The following is a 21688-nucleotide window of genomic DNA, read 5'->3' as shown; positions in this document are numbered from 1 at the left end:
TTGATTAGAGATGGGTGTGCGGGAGAAACTTTATTTCGGAGCGAGTTGTCAGGACTTCTAACTTCCTGCCTATGAGGTTGGTGGAAGCTGCGATGATTATTGATTTCAAAATGAAATAGCTTGGGAGCATGAAGGAACTAAACTTACAAGGGAACATGGATATAGAGGTACAATTGTACTGACTGGTTTGCTCAGCAGATTCGGTATGGTTTCAAATTAATGAATAGACTCCTTCTGTGCTATAATCACTCTATGACTGGAAAAATAAAACATAGATACACAACTACATCACAAAACTAGAAATAATAACAAATATATTTTATTACAGAACCATCAATGATAGATCTAATCTGTACCATATAACAACAGTAGAAATTTCTCTCTCTGATATTAATTTACTGTCCCCTCAAATGTCAGCCATCTCCTGGGGAAACCAGCCCTTTAATTGTGAACATTAGGAAAGAGTCAGCACCTTCAGGGGAGGAGAACTGGGCGTGGGAGGGTGGGGATAGGGTAGATGGGATAAGGGTGAGGGTGGGGAACTGGGAGAGTATCTGCGTTTCTGTTGTTTTAGAAATAAACCTGTTCAAAGTACGACTCAGCTTTCGATCGATTCTTCCTCTGCAGACATTATTTTGAATGATGTGGAGATGCCGGCGTTGGACTGGGGTGAGCACAGTAGGAAGTCTTACAACACCAGGTTAAAGTCCAACAGGTTTGTTTCGAATCACTAGCTTTCGGAGCACACCTCCTTCATCAGGCAAGTCACCTGATGAAACGATTGGAAACAAACGTGTTGGACTTTAACCTGCTATTGTAAGGTACTATTTTGAATAACATGGTAGCAGAGGATCAACACTAAACTTTGGTGCTGGATAGGGCTTTGGCTTCATCATTAACAGCAAAATACAAGGTTATGAGGAAAGTATTTTCGGAATTCGTTGAGAATGATTTGGATACTGAAAACTGATTGGATATTCCATTACCGTTTTGGATAAGTCGTATAAAAAAGATGAGTTGTTGGAAGCATATGAAGCATTGTTAACCTTTGATAGATTTCAGGAAATAGGTGGTCATCCATGGATAAATATATTACGGACTTTGATAAGTCATGTAAGAGATGAAGGGGTTTCATCTTGAAATCCCAGGGTCTGTATTCTCAATTAAGTTGCTCGGTTGTGGAGGCATTTTTCATGCCGATTGCATTTTGTTGCTGATGTGAATTTCAATTCCATGGGAGAGACTCTCTCCTCGTCATGCTGCTCTGTAAAAGCACGTGTTGTGGAAATTACTCATTTCCAAGTACTTTCGTGTTAAATACAGAAAACTCACAACAAAGCAAAGGATCAGGGGAGACTGGATGAACAGATGAAGGAGAAGAGAAGGACAAGAGTGGTGAGAATGTGGAGCTCGCTGCCACACAGAGTGGTTGGTGCTGTTCCCATGAGTTTGCTGCCCTTGTCCTTCATGACAGTCAAGGTTATGGGTTTAGAAGGTGATGTCGAAGGAGCCCTGGTGAGCTCATAAATCATTGAATTTACAGTGCAGAAGGAAGCCATTCAGCCCATCGAGTCTGCACTGGCTTTGGAAAGAACATCTCACTTAAGCCCACGCTTCCACCCTGTCCCCGTAAACCCACCTAACCTTTTTGGACACTAAGGGCAATTTACTTTGGCCAATCCACCTAACCTGCACATCTTTGGACTCTGGGAGGAAACCAGAGCACGCAGAGGAAATCCACGCACACACGGGGAGGATGTGCAGACTCCGCACAAACAATACCCAAGCCTGGAATCGAACCTGGGACCCTGGAGCTGTGGAACAACTGTGCTAACCACTGTGCTACCGTGCTGCCCCTATTACTGTGCTAACGTCCTGCCCCTATTATTGTGCTAATGCCCTGCCCTATCACTGTGGTACCGTGAAATATCTTGTAGATGGTACACACAATGCTACCATTGTGCTCTGGAGGTCAAGGGAGTCACTGTTTCGGGTGGTGGACGGGGTACTCAACAAGCTGGTGCTTTGTCCTGTATAAAACATGTGGAGATGCCGGCGTTGGACTGGGGTGGGCATAGTAAGAAGTCTCACAGCACCAAGATAAAGTCCAACAGCTTTATTTAAAATCACAAGATTTCTGAGCACTGCTCACTTCACCTGATGAAGGAGCAGTGCGCCGAAAACTTTTGATTTCCAATAAACCTGTTGGACTTTAACCTGGTGTTGTGAGACTTCTTACTGTATAAAACAAACTCCATAATTTAAATAAGACTGATAAAAAATAATTGTTGCCGGAAAGGACTGTGACCGAGAAAATATAACCAATTCAGTCCACTTGAAAAAGATCTGCTCTTCAAAGATATATCAGAAGACATCACATTTGATGTTTGTAGTTGAATTTATTACCTCAGCAACTCACTGAGACACCAGACTGACAAAGGCATTGATTGGACAATAGCTGGAAACAATGATCTGAAACGTTCTGTGAGTGAAACTTCTCTCTTTAGCCTGGAATGGACTATGTCAGAGTTAAAGGCAATACCAGGTTAAATTACATTGAATATACAGCACAGAAACAGGCCATTCAGCCCAACCAATCTCTGCTAGTATTTCTACTTCACTTCATCCTCCTCCCATGCTTTCCCATCTGACTCTATCAGTGTGTCCGTCTGTTTATTTCTCCTTCATGTGTTCATCCAGCTTCCTCTTCAATGTATCAATGTTATTCACCTCCACTCACTGGTAGTGGGTTCCACATTCTCATTACTGTCTGGAAAGACGTTTCTCCTGAATTAAGTTTTGCTCTTACCCCTACAAGTGGGAAACATCCACTGTGTTTATCATAAGCTTTGATAATTTTAATGACCTCAATTAGCCCATCAGTCTTGTATTTTGAGGAGAGAAAAGTGACCAAGCCTACTCATTGTGAACATTGAGAAATGAAGACTCACTGAGAATGGGTGGGCTGGGTTGTATGAATTAGATAGTTAATCAGACTGTTCATGAACAGGTACTTGGTGTTTGGGAGTAGTCGGGGAGTTCAAGTGGCCGTCCTCAATAAAACATTAATTTTCATTTGGACAGCACATTTAAAAAAAACATAGAGTACCCAATTATATTTTTTCCAATTAAGGGGCAATTGAATGTGGCCAATCCACCTAACCCTCACATCTTTGGATTATGGGGGTGAAACCCATGCAAACACGGGGAGAATGTGCAAACTCCACATCGACAGTGACCCAGGGCCGGGATCAAACCCAGGTCCTCAGCACCGTTGGCAGCAGTGCTAACCACTGCACCACCGTGCTGCCCTCTTTGATAGCACATTTGACTTAATAAAATACGTCAAGGATATTCCAGGAAAATTGTAAAAGAAAGTTTCATGAAGGTTGTCCAAGACCGTGATGTGACACAAATTCTACATCTCATTCCCCAGATATTCTCTCCTTCCTATTGATTTCAACACTAATTCATCCCATTATCTCCTCCTGCTTTCCCCCAAAATCTCCTCCCCTGAAGGCGCTGACTCTCTAGTTCAGTGTCACACTAATCTATTGTGCCCTCCCCTCCCCTCCCCCTCCTCCCCCCCAAAAAATATTTCACCCAGGCGTCGAAATCTTTACACCTTAAATTAACAAGCTGTTTTGCTAAGGGGGCGCCACAATCAACTCCACTGACTACCCATATGTACTGTGTGTCAGGGTGGGGTCATTCGTGCGCCCCCCCCCCCCATTTCAACCTATTCCAAGGAGTTTGGAGACTGGACTCAGGATGAGTAATGGCGGTCATAGCCCCCATAATCCCCTGCGGTGGTGAAACCGCTCCATTCGCCGGGCGGGCGGCCCGGACTGCGCATGAATTTGGGAGCGATGGGAAGCTGCACATGTGCAGGAAGATCCCACCTCCTGACCTTTCTGCTGAGGTGTTGACCAATGGGAGCAGTTGGAAGACCGGAAGGACTCTGGTTCTGAAGGAAAAGGAAGTGAATCCAGGGAGGGTGCAGACTCTGCAAAGGTTGGCCCAGGTCTCTAAGTATATTCCCGGATTGTGTGAAAATTGGTGGTGGTAAATAGTGAGGAGGATAGTCTTTGGTTACAGGAGGATAATAATCTTTATTATTGACAAAAGTAACCCTGCAGCGTCCATCTAATTCAGTTAGAAATTATTGATCATCTCTGCTTGAGGACGTTCATAGGCAGAAAATTCCAGCTCATGATCAATCACTACCTCCTATATCTTAACCAACTGGAACAATCCTATACATTAAACACAATTTTAGTCCTGTTACATATTTCCGTTAGGCTGGCAGTCCGCTTGAAGATTTCCAGGTCTCTTTGTCCTGGACAGGAAGCAGTGAGCATGGATCTGTCAATCAGCCTGAATCAGCACCTTCAGGAGAATTGGGAGGGTGAATATTAGATACAGCAGAGTGAGAATGGAGGGTGTGTGTGGGATGGCGATTTACAGGTTTGGGGAAATGAGAGAGGACCATAGAAACCAGAAATGTCTGTTCTGAATCTCTATCCTATACTGACAATGATGTATTTTGTAAACTCCTCTTACAGGATATCAGAAGAGGAAGAATTACAGACAGAAATCTCAAACCAAACCTCGCGTCTCGATTTGACAGATTCACTCAATTCACTGGGACTTGAATATCATCGGCCTTTGAATCGAGAAGGAAAAAGTTTAGTCTATTCTTTCTGCTTCAGATGGTTTTAACCATCAGTGTGACTGGAAACTCACTGAGACATACATACCTGAATGAGAGTGTTCCAGAGCACTGACTGAAAAGAGCTTTAACCAGTTACACAGCCTGAAAAAAACAGCGGGGAGATCTGTGTGAGCCTTCAACTGATTGTCCAACCTGGAGAGACACAAGGACACCCCCACCCTGGAGAAACCATGGAAATGTGGGGACTGTGGGAAGGGATTCAGATTCCCATCAGCACTGGAAACTCATCGACGCATTCACACTGGGGAGAGGCCGTTCACCTGCTCTCAGTGTGAGAAGGGATTCGCTAAGTTATCTAATCTGAAGAAGCACCAGCCAGTCCATGTCGGGGAGAGGCCAGTCACCTGCTCCACGTGTGGGAGGGGTTCAGTACTTCTTCCAGACTGCTGACACACCAACAAGTTCACACTAGGGAGAGACCGTTCAGCTGCTCCCACTGCACAAAGATGTTTTGAATCTCATCCCATCTGCTGACACACCAGCTCCTGCATACCGGAGAGAGGCCGTTCACCTGCTCTCAGTGTGGAAAGGGATTCACTCAAATAAGCAACCTACAGGCACACCGAGTTCACACTGGGGAGAGGCCGTTCACCTGCTCTGACTGTGGGAAGGGATTCACTCGGTTATCCCACCTGCAGAGACACCAGCGAATTCACACTGGAGAGGGGCCGTTCATTTGCTCTGACTGTGAAAAGAGATTCACTCAGCTACCCAATCTGCAGGCACACCAGCGAGTTCACACTGGGGAGAGGCCATTCACCTGCACCGTGTGTGAGAAGGGATTCACTCGGTCAACACTTCTGCTGAGACACCAGCAAGTGTGAGGTTATCCACTTTGGTAGGAATAACAGCAAAAGAGATTACTATTTAAATGATAAAATATTAAAACATGCTGCTGTGCAGAGAGACCTGGGTGTGCTAGTACATGAGTCGCAAAAAGTTGGCTTACAGATGCAACAGGTGATTAAGAAGGCAAATGGAATTTTGTCCTTCATTGCTAGAGGGATGGAGTTTAAGACTAGGGAGGTTCTGCTGCAATTGTGTAAGGTGTTCGTGAGGCCACACCTGGAGTATTGTGTTCAGTTTTGGTCTCCTTACTTGAGAAAGGACGTACTGGCACTGGAGTGCGTGCAGAGGAGATTCACTAGGTTAATCCCAGAGCAGAAGGGGTTGGATTACGAGGAGAGGTTGAGTAGACAGGGACAGTACTCGTTGGAATTTAGAAGGATGAGGGGGGGATCTTATAGAAACATATAAGATTATGAAGGGAATGGATAGGATAGATGCGGGCAGGTTGTTTCCACTGGCGGGTGAAAGCAGAACTAGGGGGAATAGCCTCAAAATAAGGGGAAGTAGATTTAGGACTGAGTTTAGGAGGAACTTCTTCACCCAAAGGGTTGTGAACCTATGGAATTCCTTGCCCAGTGAAGTAGTAGAGGCTCCTTCATTAAATGTTTTTAAGATAAAGATAGATAGTTTTTTTAAGAATAAAGGGATTAAGGGTTATGGTGTTTGGGCCGGAAAGTGGAGCTGAGTCCACAAAAGATCAGCCATGATCTCATTGAATGGTGGAGCAGGCTCGAGGGGCCAGATGGCCTACTCCTGCTCCTAGTTCTTATGTTCTTGTACAGATTTTAGTGAGTTTAGATTTGTTGATCAGCACCTTCAGGAAAATTGGGAGAGAAAGTAAGTGAATACAGTCTGTATATTACACACATTTTCCATCCAGTAATATCGACATCTATCTGTCTGGCAGCCTGCATGAATATTTTCAGGTCTCTGTGTCCAGGACAGGAAGCAGTGAGCGTGAATCTGTCAATCAGCCTGAATCCCTCCCCTCCCCCCTTCCCGTGGTTCGCCTTACTTTCCTCTTAGGTTTAGCTGTGTCGTGTGTGTGTGTGTCTTCCCCCCCCCCCCCCCAGTCTATCTCTCCCTTTCATGCTTTGGCCACTTTCCCCTGATTCTTGGCTACCTGGCTATTCTTCCTCTTGTTCGTTGGCCTCAAACAGGTCCCGGAACAATTGGGTGAATGGCTCCCACGTTCTGTGGAAGCTGTCGTCTGACCCTCGGATGGCGAATTTGATTTTCTCCATTTGGAGAGATTCCGAGAGGTCGGACAGCCAGTCTGCAGCTTTGGGTGGTGCTGCTGACCACCAGCCGAACAGGATTCTCCGGCGGGCGATCAGGGAGGCAAAGGCAAGGGCGTCCGCCCTCCTCCCCAGGAATAGACCTGGCTGGTCTGATACCCCAAAAACCACCACTTTCGGGCATGGCTCCACCCTCACCCCCATCACTTTGGACAATGCGTCGAAGAAGGCTGTCCAGTACCCTGCAAGCCTGGGTAAAGACCAGAACATGTGGGCTTGGTTGGCCGGGCCTCCTTGACACCGTTCACATCTATCCTCCACCTCCGGGAAGGACCTACTCATACGGGCTCTTGTTAAGTGGGCTCTATGTACCACTTTTAGCTGTGTCAGGCTGAGCCGTGCGCACGTGGAGGTGGAGTTGACTCTATGCAGTGCTTCGCTCCAGAGACCCCGCCCTATCTCAGTCCCGTCCTCCTCCCATTTCTTTCTTGTTGCGTCCAGTACGGTGTCGGCCCTTTCTATCAGTCGGTCATACATGTCACTACAGTTTCCTTTACCTAGTATGCTTGCGTCTAGTAGTTCTTCCAGTAATGTCTGTCGTGGCGGTTGTGGTACATCCTTGTCTTCTTTCGTTGGAAGGTTTTGAGCTGTAGATACCTTAGTTAGTTCCCCCTGGCTAGCTGGAATTTCTCTGTCAGTTCGTCCAGTGTTGCGATCCTGCCGTCCATGCATAGGTCCCTGACTGTCAGTCTCCCTCCGTCCTGCCCCCACCTTTTGAAGGTGGCGTCAGTCAGCACTGGTGTGAACCTATAGTTGTTGCAGATGGGAGCTTTGTCCGACATTCTGGACAGGCCAAATTGCTGCCGTTGTTGGTTCCAGGATTGGAGGGTGGCTATCACCACCAGACTGCTGGAGTGTTTTTTGGGTGGGGTTGGGGGTGCTGCCGTGGCGAAGGCCCGGAGGGAGGTCCCCCTGCAGGAGGCCTCTTCCGCGCGCACCAACTCGGCTTCTGGCTTCTTGATCCATCTCTTTATTCGCTCGGTCGTCGCCGCCGCCCAGTGGGAGAATTGTAGGTTTGGGAGGGCTAGCCCCCCCTGGATTTTGTTTTTTGTAGGACCTTCCTTGGGATCCGAGCATTTTTCCCCCCCCATACGAACGCCATGATTAATTTGTCCAGCGCTTTGAAAAAGGCCTTGGGGATGTAGATCGGAATGGATCTAAGTAGGAAGAGGTACCTGGGCAGGACATTCATTTTGATCGTCTGGACCCTCCCCGCGAGGGAGAGTGGGAGTGTGTTCCATCTTTGCAGGTCCTTTTTTACTTCCTCTGTCAGACTGGTGAGGTTCCATTTGTGGATCCCTTTCCAGTCATGGGCTATTTGGATCCCCAGGTAGCGGAATTTGTGTTAGACTTGTTTAAACGGCAGTCCCGTTAGTGCTGCCCCACTTACTTGTGGGTGTACGGGGAAGATCTCGCTTTTGCTTATGTTGAGTTTGTAGCCCGAGAAGGCGCGAAACTCTTTCAGGAGCGCGATGATTCCGTCCATGCTGCTCTGTGGGTCCAAAATGTAGAGGAGCAGGTCATCTGCATAGAGTGAGACTCTGTGCTCTCTGCCTCCCCTTCGAATCCCCTCCAGCTTTTTGCTGCTCTGAGCGCGATTGCTAGTGTTCGATCGCTAGAGAGAACAGCAGCGGGGACAGTGGACATCCTTGTCTGGTGCCCCTGTGCAGCTGGAAGTATCGGGAGTTGGTATTGTTGGTCCGTACGCTCGCCATAGGAGCGTTGTCGTCCCAGCCTCCCCGAACAGACGCCGGAATGTGGCGACTAGGGGCTTTTCACAGTAACTTCATTTGAAGCCTACTTGTGACAATAAGCGATTTTCACTTTTTTCATTATTTTATAGGAGCTTTACCTAGGAGGTGAACCCTGTTCCATGCCCGAACCGCTCCAGTACCTCTGAGGTATTTCCATTCGACTCTGTCGAAGGCCTTTTCTGCGTCTAGGGAGACGATTACCTCTGGTGTTCTCTCCCCGGAGAGGGTCATTATCACGTTCAACAGGCGTCTGATGTTCGAGGTAAGCTGTCTACCTTTGACAAAGCCCGTCTGGTCCTCTGCGACCACCTCAGGTACACAGTCTTCTAGCCTTTTGGCTAGGATTTTGGCCAGTATTTTGGCATCTGCGTTCAGCATTGAGATGGGTCTGTATGACCCACATTCCGTTGGGGCTTTGTCTTTCTTAGGTATCAGCGAGATTGAGGCCTGTGCTAGCGCGGGTGGCAGTGTGCCTTAGCCAGCGAGTCTGTAAATATCGCCCGCAGGTGCGGGGCCAGTGCTGTCGCAGATTTTTGTAGAAGTCCGCCGGGAACCCGTCTGGTCCCGGTGCCTTCCCCGCCGCATGGAGCTAATGCTGTCCATGATCTCTCCCAGTACTAGTGGTGCTTCCAGGCCCCGTTTTTCCCACGTGCTTGGCGGATTTGGTGCACTGCTTTCCTGGTGGAGAGCAGGTCAAAGTTCCTTTGTAGCTCTTTCCTCTCCGCTAGGAGCTCTACGGTCGGGGCCTCGGAGTATTTACGGTCTACCTCCAGTATGGAGTCGACCAGCTGCTGCCTAGCCGCCCTTTCCTCCCTAACTCTCTCAAACACCTTATTAATCTGTTCCGGAGCCGCCACCAACTCCTCCATCCTGTCCCGCACCTGAACCTTCTCAGCTGATGCACCACTTTCCCTGTGCACAATAGGTCAAACCTCGCCTGTAACTCCTTTCTCTTTGCCAGGAGCCCTGGGTCCAGGTCCCCCACCTACCTCCCATCCACCTCCAAAATCTCTTCCATCAGTTGTTGGCATTCCTCCCTCTCCTTCCTATCCACCTTGGCCTGAAACAGGATCACCTCCCCCCTTACGACCACTTTCAGAGCCTCCCAAACCACCAATGAAATGCCGAGCAGAACCTGAGTTGACACCTTGAACCACAATGTCTGAAGAATGGATCTGTGGTTAGAAGAAAGATGTCATTCGACAGTTCGAAGTAGAGTAAATTTGACCTGTCTGGGACACGGGTCAGAAGGAGAATAAGAACCAAGCATCAAAGATTCCGTTTCAGCGACGACCGAGGATCAACCGGGACAAATGGGTGAGGCTCAGAGAATAGAACAGACCTCCGAGAGGAATGTGGCCAATTCAGTTCAAAGGGGTAATATCTACTTATGTCTGAAGCTCTGACATCACCTCGGTCAGAGTTTCCCCGGTGAGGGGAGCGGCCCCACCCGACGACCCAGCCCCCGCCACCTTCCTTCCTGCAGGACTCACAGCAGCACTCGCCGGCGGACCTTCGCTCACCCCCTTCTTTCCAGCACCTTTCCTCTGGGACTTCGTCAGCCTCCTTATGACTTCCCACAACAACTCATCTAAAAGCTGTCCCAAAACCAGACATAAACGTCCAAAAGTCCGAGACTCTCGCAGGAGCCACCTAACGAGTGACATCCACCGACATGTTGTCACCGGAAGTCCCCGGAATGAACAATATCAATATGACACCAGCATCTCCATATTAACGACAGGCCATTCATCTGCTCTGTCTGTGGACAGAGCTTCACTCAGTCAGGCAGCCTGCTGGCACTGGGGAGAGGACATTGAAAAATGTTCCAGGAGTGGGAAGGAATTCAGCCAATCCTCCAGCCTGTTGACACACCAGCGAGTTCAAGCTGGGGAGCTGCTGTTTCCGTGTTCTCTGTGCGGATAGAGAGTCATTCACCCATCCCACTTCCTGACACACCAGCGACTTCATGTTTGACTGCAGGGGTTGGACTCTGCTGAGGGGAATATTCACTCTATCTGAGCCCCTCAGAATTACACACAACTCAATTCAATCTCCCTTCAGCCTCCTCTGTTCCAATGAGAACAACCCCAGCCTCTCCAATCTTTCCTCATCGTTAAAATTCTCCATCCCGTAAAACATCATCATAAATCCCCTCTGCAGCCTCTCTCGAGTGATCACATCCTTCCTGTAATGTGGTGACCAGAAATGTCCACAGTGCTCCGGCTGTGGTCTAACTGGTGTTTGATCCAGTTCCAGCACAATCTCCCTGCTCTTATATTCTTGGCCCTCGGCTACCAAAGGAAACTATCCCACCAGCCTTCCTTTTTTAAAATATAAACGTAGAGTAACCAATTAATAAATTCCAAGTAAAGGGCAATTTATTGTGGCCAATCCATCTACCCTGCGCATCTTTGGGTTGTGGGGGCAAAACCCATGCAAACAAGGGTGATTTTCATTTTCATTTCATTTCATGTGCAAACTCCACACGGACAGTGACCCAGAGCCGGGATCAAACCTGGAACATCGGTGCCGTGAGGCAACAATGCTAACCACTGTGCCATTGGGCTGCCCCCACCTGCCTTCCTCAGCATTGAGGAGAGAGAGAGAGGCAGCAGAGGGAAAGGCACCAAAGAGAAGAGAGGAGCACCAGAGACTGAGACAGGAGAGGGAGAACAGTGAGACAGAAGGCAAGAGAGGCACCAGAGAGAGGAGCACCAGGGACTGAGGGAGGCAGGAGAGAGAGGGGAGAGGAGAGAGCGAGAGTGGGAGAGACCCTAGTCAGTAACAAAAATAAGTAATGAAATTGAGTTCAGACACATCTTCATGAACTGACACCACTTTGTTCACAGATTAACAGAGTAATCACTGTACTTGAATCAATGTTATTCACTTTTGGAATTGAATGAATTAAGGGTCAGATTAACTATCACAATAACCCAGTATCAGATAGGTCTGTTTAATACAGAACAGGGTTAAACCCAGTGTCCAATATTACAGGTCTCTGTGGCTGTTGGAAGCCTGGTTTCACTGTACAGCTGACAAACCCACACCTTCAGTTAACTCGTCTACCCAGGGTCTGTTTATAAACCCTCATCACAACCTATTACCTGGTTAGCTATTTATATATGGTCATCATGGTCGGGCAGCTAACACACAGCTCAACCTGAAACTATGGTTCTTTCTACTGATTCCAGCTCTGACAAGGGATCAGAGCATCTCCAGCCCTCAGCTCTGTTACTGGGCTGTCATTGACATGAGGAACAGAGAGACAGCAAGTTGCCTGAGGCTTAAATGGGAAGTTGAAACTTGTGACTCAAGACCAACTGCGTAAGATCTCTGAAAAGATCAATAACTTCAAAAGATAAATTCTAAACCCAGTGAACAAACTAAAGAATCATAAGACAAAAACTTCAAGTTTATGACTTTTACTGCAACAAACAAACGAAAAATAACAATGCCTGAACACTATTTTTATAGGGAACGTATCCCATAAACTATAAATAGAACGTTGCCCTTTTACTTTTAACACAATCAAAAATCACACTCCATGGTTTTGTCGCTGAAGTTGTCACTCAATTCTCCTGGAACCAGCCCAATGTGATTCTTCTTTCCTGTGTTTACTTCCATTCGATTCCTTTGCCTGACTGGCAATCCTTAACTCCAGAAGTATCTTTTGCAGCGATGGTTCTACTAATGATATTCAGGTCCTGATTAATAATAATAATCTATATTGTCACAAGTCGGCTTACATTAACGCTACAATGAAATTACCGTGAAAAGCCCCTAGTCGCTACATTCTGGCACCTGTTCGGGTACACTGAGGGAGAATTCAGAATGTCCAAATTACCTAACAGCGTGCCTTTCGGGACTTGTGGGAGGAAACCGGAGCACCCGGAAGAAACACATGTAGACACGAGGAGAACATGTAGACTCTGCAGTGACCCAAGCCGGGAATCGAACTTGGCACCCTGGAACTGTGAATCAACAGTGCTAACCACCGTGCCACCATGCTGCCCATAACCAAGTGACTCTTCCAAATCCTGAAGTCTTTTTTTCGGTAAATAATCATCTAATCATAGAATCATAGAATTTACAGTGCAGAAGGAGGCCATTCGGCCCATCGAGTCTGCACCGGCTCTTGGAAAGAGCACCCCACCCAAGGTCCACACCTCCACCCTATCCCCACAGCCCAGCAACCCCACCCAACACTAAGGGCAACCTTGGACACTATGGGCAATTTAGCATGGCCAATCCACCTAACCCGCACATCTTTGGACTGTGGGAGGAAACCGGAGCACCCGGAGGAAACCCATGCACACACGGGGAGGATGTGCAGACTCCGCACAGACAGTGACCCAAGCCGGAATCGAACCTGGGACCCTGGAGCTGTGAAGCATTTGTGCTATCCACAATGCTACCGTGCTGCCCACCTGTAAACCTGTAAACCTAATGGAAATTAAGAACAGACAATTCTAGTTCCTATGAAACATTCGTTCCTCTCTCATTCCTCAAAAGCTGTAAATCGCCATCCAACACACTCTCTCCATTCTCACTCTGCTGTATGTAATATTCATCCTCCCAATTCTCTAAAGGTGCTGATTCAGTCTGACTGGCAGATCCATTCTCACTGCTTCCCGTCCTGGACAGGCCTGAAAATCTCCATGCAGACTGCCAGACAGAAATATGTCGATATTACTGAACTCAAAATGTGTGCAACATAGACTGGATTCACTTCCTTTCTCTTCAGTTGCTGCAAGTCACCAACGTCCCCTCCAGAATGAGACAAGAAATGGAAAGATAAAGTGGACTTGGAGCAGCTGCTCCCTATTGTGGGGCATTCGAGAACGAGAAGAGGTAGCAAATTCAAAACAGAGTTGAAGAGAAGCTGCTTCTCCCAAGGGCTGTGGATCTGTGGAATTCACGACCCCAGAATGCGGTGGAGCTGGGACAGGAGTAAATGTAGGGAGGAGTTAGACAGATTTTAAATCGGGTTTAGGGTTATGGAGAAATCTCAGGATGGTAGAGATAAGGCCAGGATGAAATCAGCCATCATCGAATGGCAGAGCAGACTCGATGGGCCAAATGGCCTAATTCTGCTCCTATATCTTATGATCTTATGAAAGGGGGATACATTGATTTGCTCCCAGATGTTGCCCAGAGGAGGAAGTTTAGTCTGAAACTCATTGTCCAACCTCCACAGTGTGACATCACAAAGGAGCTCGTCCTCCAAATCAGCCAATAGGAATAAATCCGCTCCGCACTGACGTCATTGCGTTAGAGCACACACGCCCAGCGCGCGGACACGGGAGCCCCGCCCCCACCTTTTGTTCCCCTCCCCCAACACTTCCTCGATACAGTTTCCAGGCAACCGACTGACAGCTCCGGCTATCGATGATTTCCTCTCCCCTGGCCCGGGACTGCGCATGTCTGAGCGACAGGGGCAGCTGTGCATATACACGTGAGCTCACATCCGCAGACCTTACTGCTGAGTTGTGACCAATGGGATGATTGGAGGACCGGAAGGACTCTGCTCCTCCGCCAATCAGAACTCCCCCATTGTCTCATTGCGGAAGCTGTAAACCTGTAAACCTAATGGAAATTAATAACAGACAATTCTAGTGCCTATGAAACATTCGTTCCTCTCTCATTCCTCAAAAGCTGTAAATCGCCATCCAACACTCTCTCTCCATTCTCACTCTGCTGTATGTAATATTCATCCTCCCAATTCTCTAAAGGTGCTGATTCAGTCTGACTGGCAGATCCATTCTCACTGCTTCCCGTCCTGGACAGGCCTGAAAATCTCCATGCAGACTGCCAGACAGAAATATGTCGATATTACTGAACTCAAAATGTGTGCAACATAGACTGGATTCACTTCCTTTCTCTTCAGTTGCTGCAAGTCACCAACATCCCCCCCAGAATGAGACAAGAAATGGAAAGATAAAGTAGACTTGGAGCGGCTGCTGCCTCTTGTGGGGCATTCAAGAACGAGAGGTAATAGTCTTTGGATAAGAGGTAGCAAATTCAAAACAGAGTTGAGGAGAAACTGCTTCTCCCACGTGCTGTGAATCTGTGGAATTCACTACCCCAGAGTGCGGTGGAGCTGGGACAGTGAGTACATTTAGGGAGGAGTTAGACTTTTAATCGGTTGAAGGGTTCTGAAGAACTCTCAGGACAGTGGAGATAAGGCCAGGATGAGATAAGCGATGATCAAATGGCGGAGCGGACTCGATGGGCCAAATGGCCTAATTCTGCTCCTATATCTTATGATCTTATGAAAGGGGGAGACATTGATTTGCTCCCAGATGTTGCCCAGAGGAGGAAGTTTTAGTCTGAAACTCATTGTCCAACCTCCACATTGTGACATCACAAAGATGCTCGTCCTTTAAATCAACCAATAGGAATAAATCCATTCCGCAGTGACGTCACTGCATTTGAGTGCACTCGCCCCGCGCGCGGATACAGGAGCCCCGCCCCCGTCCATTTTTCTCCCCTCCCCGACCCATCCTGGAGACAAGGTTTCCAAGCAACTGGCTGACAGTTCCGGCTATCGATGACTGCCTCTCTCCCCACCCGGGACTGCGCATGGTCTCAGGGAGAGGGGACTCTGCGCATGTGCAGAGGGAGCTCACCTCCGGTGACACTGCTGAGTTGTGACCAATAGGAAGATTGGAGGACCGGAAGGACTCTGCTCCTCCGCCAATCAGAGCTCCCCCATTGTCTCAATGCGGAAATTGGACATGGAGGTTTCTGCCGAGCAAAGCTGTTGTTCCTCCAACCCTGAATGAGCTTGAGCTGCACACAGACTAAATCATCTCCCTGTCTCCAACATCTGTGAGTAAAACACTTTATTTTCTCAGTCTGACCTTCAATTGGTGACTTGCAATAACTAGAGAAAGGAAATGAATCCAGGGAGGGTGCAGGCTCTGCAAATGTTCGCCCAGGTTTCGCTATCTCTTAAAGACATTGACATCCTTTGCTCCCTCAGCTTGACATATTTATTTGCCTGGCTAAAAGGATCATCTCTTTCCTAATGTTCACAATTAAAGGGCTGCTTTCCCCAGGAGATGGCTGACATTTAAGGGGACAGTAAACAGGACATAATTTCTTCCCTATCAGTTTATTTCCATCATCAGCAAACTGACGGAAGGAGTCAACAGTGCAATCAAATAGCACTTTATTGAGCAATAACCTGTTCGTAGACGTTCAGTTTGGGTTCCGCCAGGGTCACTCAGCTCCTGACCTCATTACAGCTTTCAAACATGGACGAAAGAGCTGAATGCCAGAGGTGAGGTGAGAGTGACTGCCCTTGGCATCAAGGCAGGATTTGACCGAGTATGACATCAAGGAGACCCAGCTAAAATGGAGTCAATGGGAATTGGGGAAAACTCTCCGTCGGTTAGAGTCATACCTGGCACAAAGGAAGATGGTTGTGGTGGTTGGAGGTCAATCATCTCAGTTCCAGGAGTTCCTCAGGTCAGTATCCCAAACCCAACCATCTTCAGCTGCTTCATCAATGACCTCCCTTCCATCATAAGGTGAGAAGTGGGGATTTTTGCGAATTACTGCACAATGTTCAGCACCATTCACGACGACTCAGATAATGAAGCAGTCCATGTCCAAATGCAGTAAGACCGGGACAGTATCCAGATGTGGGCTGATAAGTGGCAAGTTACATTTGTGCTATACAAATGCCAGGCAATGACCATCTCCTACAAAGGAGGATCTAACCACCACCACTTGACATTCAGTGGCAATACCATCGCTGAATCCCCCACAACCAACATCCTGAGGGTTACCATTGATCAGAAACTGAACTGGACTACCCACATTAATATGGTGGTCACCAGGGCAGGTCAAAGACTACAGCGAGTAACGCACCTCCTGACCCCCAAAGCCTGTCCACCATCTACAAGGTACAAGTCAGGTGTGTAATAGAATAATCACCACTTGCCTGGTTGAGTGCAGCTCCAACAACACTCAAGATGCTTCTCTACACCATCCAGAACAAAGCAGCCCGCTTGACTGCTCTCCCTTCCACAAATATTCAAACCCTCCAACACCGACGAACACATCTCCTACAAAGGAGGATCTAACCACCACCCCTTGACATTCAGTGGCAATACCATCGCTGAATCCCCTACAACCAAGATCCTGAGAGTTACACAGCCGTGTATATCATCTACAATGTGCACTGCAGTAACTCACCAAGTTTCCTCAGACAGCACCTTCCAAACCCACGACCACTACTATCTAGAAGGACAAGAGCAGCAGATACCCGGGAACCTCACCACCTGGAGGTTCACCTCCAAGTCACTCACCAGCTGGACTTGGAAATATATCGCCCTTCCTTCATTGTTGCTGGGGGCGATATCCTGGAACTTCTTCCCTGACAGCACAGGGGATGTACCTACAACTCAAGGACTGCAGCGGTTCAAGAAGGCAACTCATCACCACCTTCTGAAGGGCAACTAAGGATGGGCAATAAATGCTGGCTGAACCGTGACTCTCACGTCTCGTAAATGAATTTTTTAAATTGTTATATCGGACAGAGATATATGGAATGTATTATATATATTATTGATGGTTCTGTCAGAAAATACATGTATTATTAGTTCTAGTTTTGTCATATAGTACTGGACCTACATTATATATTTCCAGCCATACAGTCATTGCAGCACTGACAGAATCTATTTGGTAACTCAAGTCAATGCTGAGTCTCTGTACAGCAATCCAGTCAGTCCCGTTGCCCCTCGATATCCCTGTTCCCCTGCAAGTTTATTTTCTTCATATTTTATTTTGAATTATTGATCATCTCGACTTCCACAACCCTTGTGGGCAGTCGCCTTCAGTAGGGACCACTCCGTGACTAAATAAAATTCTTCCTCAGAATCATCCCATCTCTAATCAGTAAATACACTTAGATGGAGAGTCTCTACTTTTGTACAGGTTGTAGTGAGTTTAGATTTGTTGATCAGCATCAATCAGCACCTTGATGAGAATTGGGAGGGAAAGGAAGTGAATCCAGTCCGTATATTACACATATTTTTTGTCCAGTAACATAGACACATATCTGTCTGGCAGCCTCTGTGTCCAGGACAGGAAGTAGTGAGCTTGGATCTGTCAATCAGCCTGATTCAGTGCCTTCAGGAGAATTGGGAGGGTGAATATTAGATACAGCAGAGTGAGAATAGAGGGAGATTGTGTGGAATGGAGATTTAGAGCATTTGAGGGAAAGAGAGAGAGCAAACAATGTTCGATAGAAACTAGAATTGTCTGTTCTGAATTTCTATCTTGTACTGACAGTGATGGTTTTTGTAAAATCTTTTTTGCAGAAAGTTCGAACGAGAGGAATTTGAGGTGCATATCTCAAACTAAATATCACGTCAAGAGCTGACTGAGTCATTCAATTATTGGGAACCGAATATCATCGACCTTTGAATCTAGGAGAAATGTTTGTCTATTCTGTCAGCTTCAAGAGATTTTAAACATCGGTGTGTTTAGAAAAACACTGAGACACACACACACACACCCATGTGAGACTGTTACAGAGCACTGACTGTGGAAAGAGCTTCAACCACCAGTTACATGGTCTGAAAAAATACTACATCATTCATATCAGGGAGAGACTGTACACATGTTCTGTGTGTGGACGAGGCTTCAACTGATCGTCCAACGTGGTAAGACGCAAGATCATCCGGGCTATGGAGAAACCATGGAAATGTGAGGACTGTGGGAAGGGATTCACTAAATTATCCAGCCTGCAGACACACCAGCGAATTCACACCGGGGAGAGGCCATTCATCTGCACTGTGTGTGAAAAGGGATTCACCCAGTCATCCAACCTACAGACACACCAGCGAGTTCACACCGGGAAGAGACCATTCACCTGCACCGTGTGTGGGAAGGGATTCACTCAGTCATCCAGCCTGCTGAGCCACAATGTCATTCACACCAATGAGAGACCCTTTAAATGCTCTGACTGTGGGAGCAGCTTCAAACGTGCTGTAGGTTTGATGATCCACCAGCGCATTCACACTGAGGAGAGACCATTCAGCTGCTCTCACTGCACAAAGAGGTTTCGAAAGTCATCCACACTGCGGGAACACCAGCGAGTTCACACTTGATTCACCTGCTCTGATTGTGGGAAGAGATTTAGTGATTCATCTGCCCTGTTGACACACCAGTGAGTCCACACTGGAAAGAAGCCATTCACCTGCTCTCACTGTGGGGAGGGATTCACTCAGTCGTCCAACATGCTGAGACACCAAAGGGTTCACAAGTAATGTTGGGTTGGATTCTGCTGTTATTCCTGCTGTTAATCACATCCAGGACTGAACCTGGAGTGGGTGGAGGGGTTTGTCTCCTCGTCAACTCCTGGTGCTCGGATGTGGCGACCCTGGTGAACTACTGCTCCCCGGACCTGGAATACCCGACTGTGAAGTACCGTCCATACTGCCTTCCACGGAGTTCACCTCTGCCATCATCACGGCGGTCTACATCCCACCCCAGGCGGAAGTGAAGAAGGCGCTTGATGAATTCTAACCGCTATAAATAACAATGAAACCGAATACCCGGAGGCCTTGTTCATCGTGGCCGGGGACATCAACCAGGCCAACCTCGAGTGTACTGCCAAAATTTCACCAACACATCTCCTGTCCCGACAGGTACCCCAACATCCCTGACCACTGCTGCACAAACATCAAGGGCGCCTGATGATCCATCCACTGGCTGCACTTCGGAAAATCGGACCACAAGATGGCGCTCCCTCTCCCGGCATACAAGCAGAAACTTAAGCAGAGAATCCGGTTAAGAAGGTCGTGCAGTGCTGGTCCGAGGCAACAGAAGAGCTCCTGTGCAACTGCTTGGAGTCAGTGGACTGGTCCATATTCAAGAACTCAGCAGTCAAACTAAACGAGTATGCCAGCACCATCACAGACTTCATCAGCAAGTGGTAGAAGATTGTGTGTCAAAGAAGGTAGTACGTATCTTACCCAACCAGAAACCATGGTTTAATTGGGAGATTCACTCCCTACTGAAGGCCATGTCTGAGGCATTCAAGACAGGTGGCTCAACCTGTAAATCTAGGTACGACCTCTGCAAAGCCAACAGGGACGCCAAGCGACAATATCACGTGAAGCTAGAGTCACAGACTAACGACATGGACTCACATTGGTTATGGCAAGGCTCAAACAACATAATGGGCTACAAAGTAAAGCCGAGTAGAATCTTCAGCAATAGCGCACCCCTCCCCGACAAACACAATGCATTCGATGCTTGTTTCGAGCAGGAAACCAACAAACCGTTGTCAACTGCCTCAGCAGTCTTGGACACACCAATACCCACCGTCACAGCCTCCCAAGTCAGAATGGCGTTCTTGAAAGTGAACCCTCAGAAAGCGATGGGTCCTGACGAGATCCCAGATCGCGCACCCAGATCCTGCGCTGACCCACTGGCAGGCGTGTTTGCGGACATCCTCAGCCTCTCCCTACTACGTTCCCACCTGCTTCAAGAAGACCACCATCATACCAGGGCCAAAGAAGAACCAGGTAACGTGCCTCAATGACTGCAATCCGGTGGCCTTGACAGCGATCATTATGGTGTGCTTCGAGAGGTCGGCCATGACTCACATCCAACTCCACACTCCCAGAGTGCCTTGATCCACTGCAATTTGCATACCGCCGCAACGGTCCACAGCAGACGCCTTCTCCCTGGCCCTACACTCATCCCTGCAGCAACTCGACAACAAGGACACCTACATCAGACTCCTATTCATTAACTACAGCTGTGCCTTCAACACTATAATCCCAGCCAAGCTCACATCAAAACTCCAAGACCTAGGACGTGGCTCCTCCCTCTGTAATTGGATCCTCGAATTCCTGATACATAGACCACAATCAGTAAGGATAAACAACAACTCCTCCACGATAGTCCTCAATACTAGGGTTCCACAAGGTTGCGTACTTAGCTCCTATACTCCCTGTACACACACGACTGTGGCAAAATTTGGCTCCCGCTCCCATCTATGAGTTTTCTGATGACACGACCGTAGTGGGTCGGATCTCAAACAACAATGGGTCAGCGTACAGGAGGGAGATAGAGAATCTAGTGGCATGGTGTAATGGACAAAGACCGGGTCCCAAACACACACAGCGACTGGAGACACAGCAGGAGATGAAATGGTTAATGTGGCCAGGGGATTGAGACACCATTGTGACACCATCAAGACATTGACACACTCCAGAGAGAAACTGACTTAAAAACAATCAGGATCGAATTAAACACACTGGACATGGTCAAAGTGGGAGTGAAATTAAAGCGATAATGGGACAATGAAGGGCTTGGGAGAAATAATACTGAGTAAGAACTGTCCAGAAAGAGAGAGCTGGAGAATCTTTTACATCCATGTTTGATCTGTTCCTTGAAGCATCTGTCCTAATGTACCAGTAACTGAGAACTCACGGCGCTAATTCAGGAGAAGAAAAGATGGAGTAGATGTTACCCCAGGCGGAGCCAGAAAAGAAATGGGAAATAATGAAGTGACATTGAGTGAGGAGTCAGAAAGACTCTTCCCCCCCCCCCCCCCCCCCCCCAAACACACCCTTCTAGGTGTGCACTGTAAGATTCCTGGAGGACCCCCTACTTCAGGTTTTCTTGCTAATTAGTGAACATTAAATTAAATTCTATGATTGGCTGTGGATTTATTTTGAAATTGATTGTTACACTTCTCCTGTTTTTATTCCTGTTGTGATTGCACTCTGGGTAAGGATGGGTGACAGGTGACAGGATGGGAAATTGTGGTTTGGATCTTCACTGACCAAATGTTTTATTGATCTGAAATGTGTAAAAGGGACCAAACTCCAGCAGAAATCGAGCAGAGCTGAGAACAGACAACTTACTGTGGGAGAGGCCAATGTTCTGGCCTTTGCCTCTCTGGTGGCCCAGAGACGAATCCTACTAGGATGGAGGGACTCGGAACCCCCAAATTTGGGGTTATGGGTTAGTGACATGACGGGGATTCTCAGACTCGAGAAAATCAAGTTCGCCTT

At 47.7% G+C, this 21688-nt stretch overlaps 1 protein-coding gene across 1 annotated transcript in view; it reads left to right on the top strand.

Moving 5' to 3' along the window:
* Positions 1-21226, top strand: part of LOC140420295 (uncharacterized) — a 35667-nt gene extending 14441 nt beyond the window's left edge. The window contains exons 2-3 of the transcript XR_011946273.1: positions 4566-5573; positions 17975-21226. The gene's annotated coding sequence lies outside the window, so the exon portion shown is untranslated. The remainder of the gene's footprint in view (positions 1-4565; positions 5574-17974) is intronic.
* The last annotated feature ends 462 nt before the right edge of the window (positions 21227-21688 follow it).

Source organism: Scyliorhinus torazame, chromosome 5 (genome assembly GCF_047496885.1).
Source record: "Scyliorhinus torazame isolate Kashiwa2021f chromosome 5, sScyTor2.1, whole genome shotgun sequence".
Lineage (NCBI taxonomy): Eukaryota > Metazoa > Chordata > Chondrichthyes > Carcharhiniformes > Scyliorhinidae > Scyliorhinus > Scyliorhinus torazame.
Note: the sequence above shows the minus strand (reverse complement) of the source record. Positions and strands in the feature narration are given on the sequence as shown.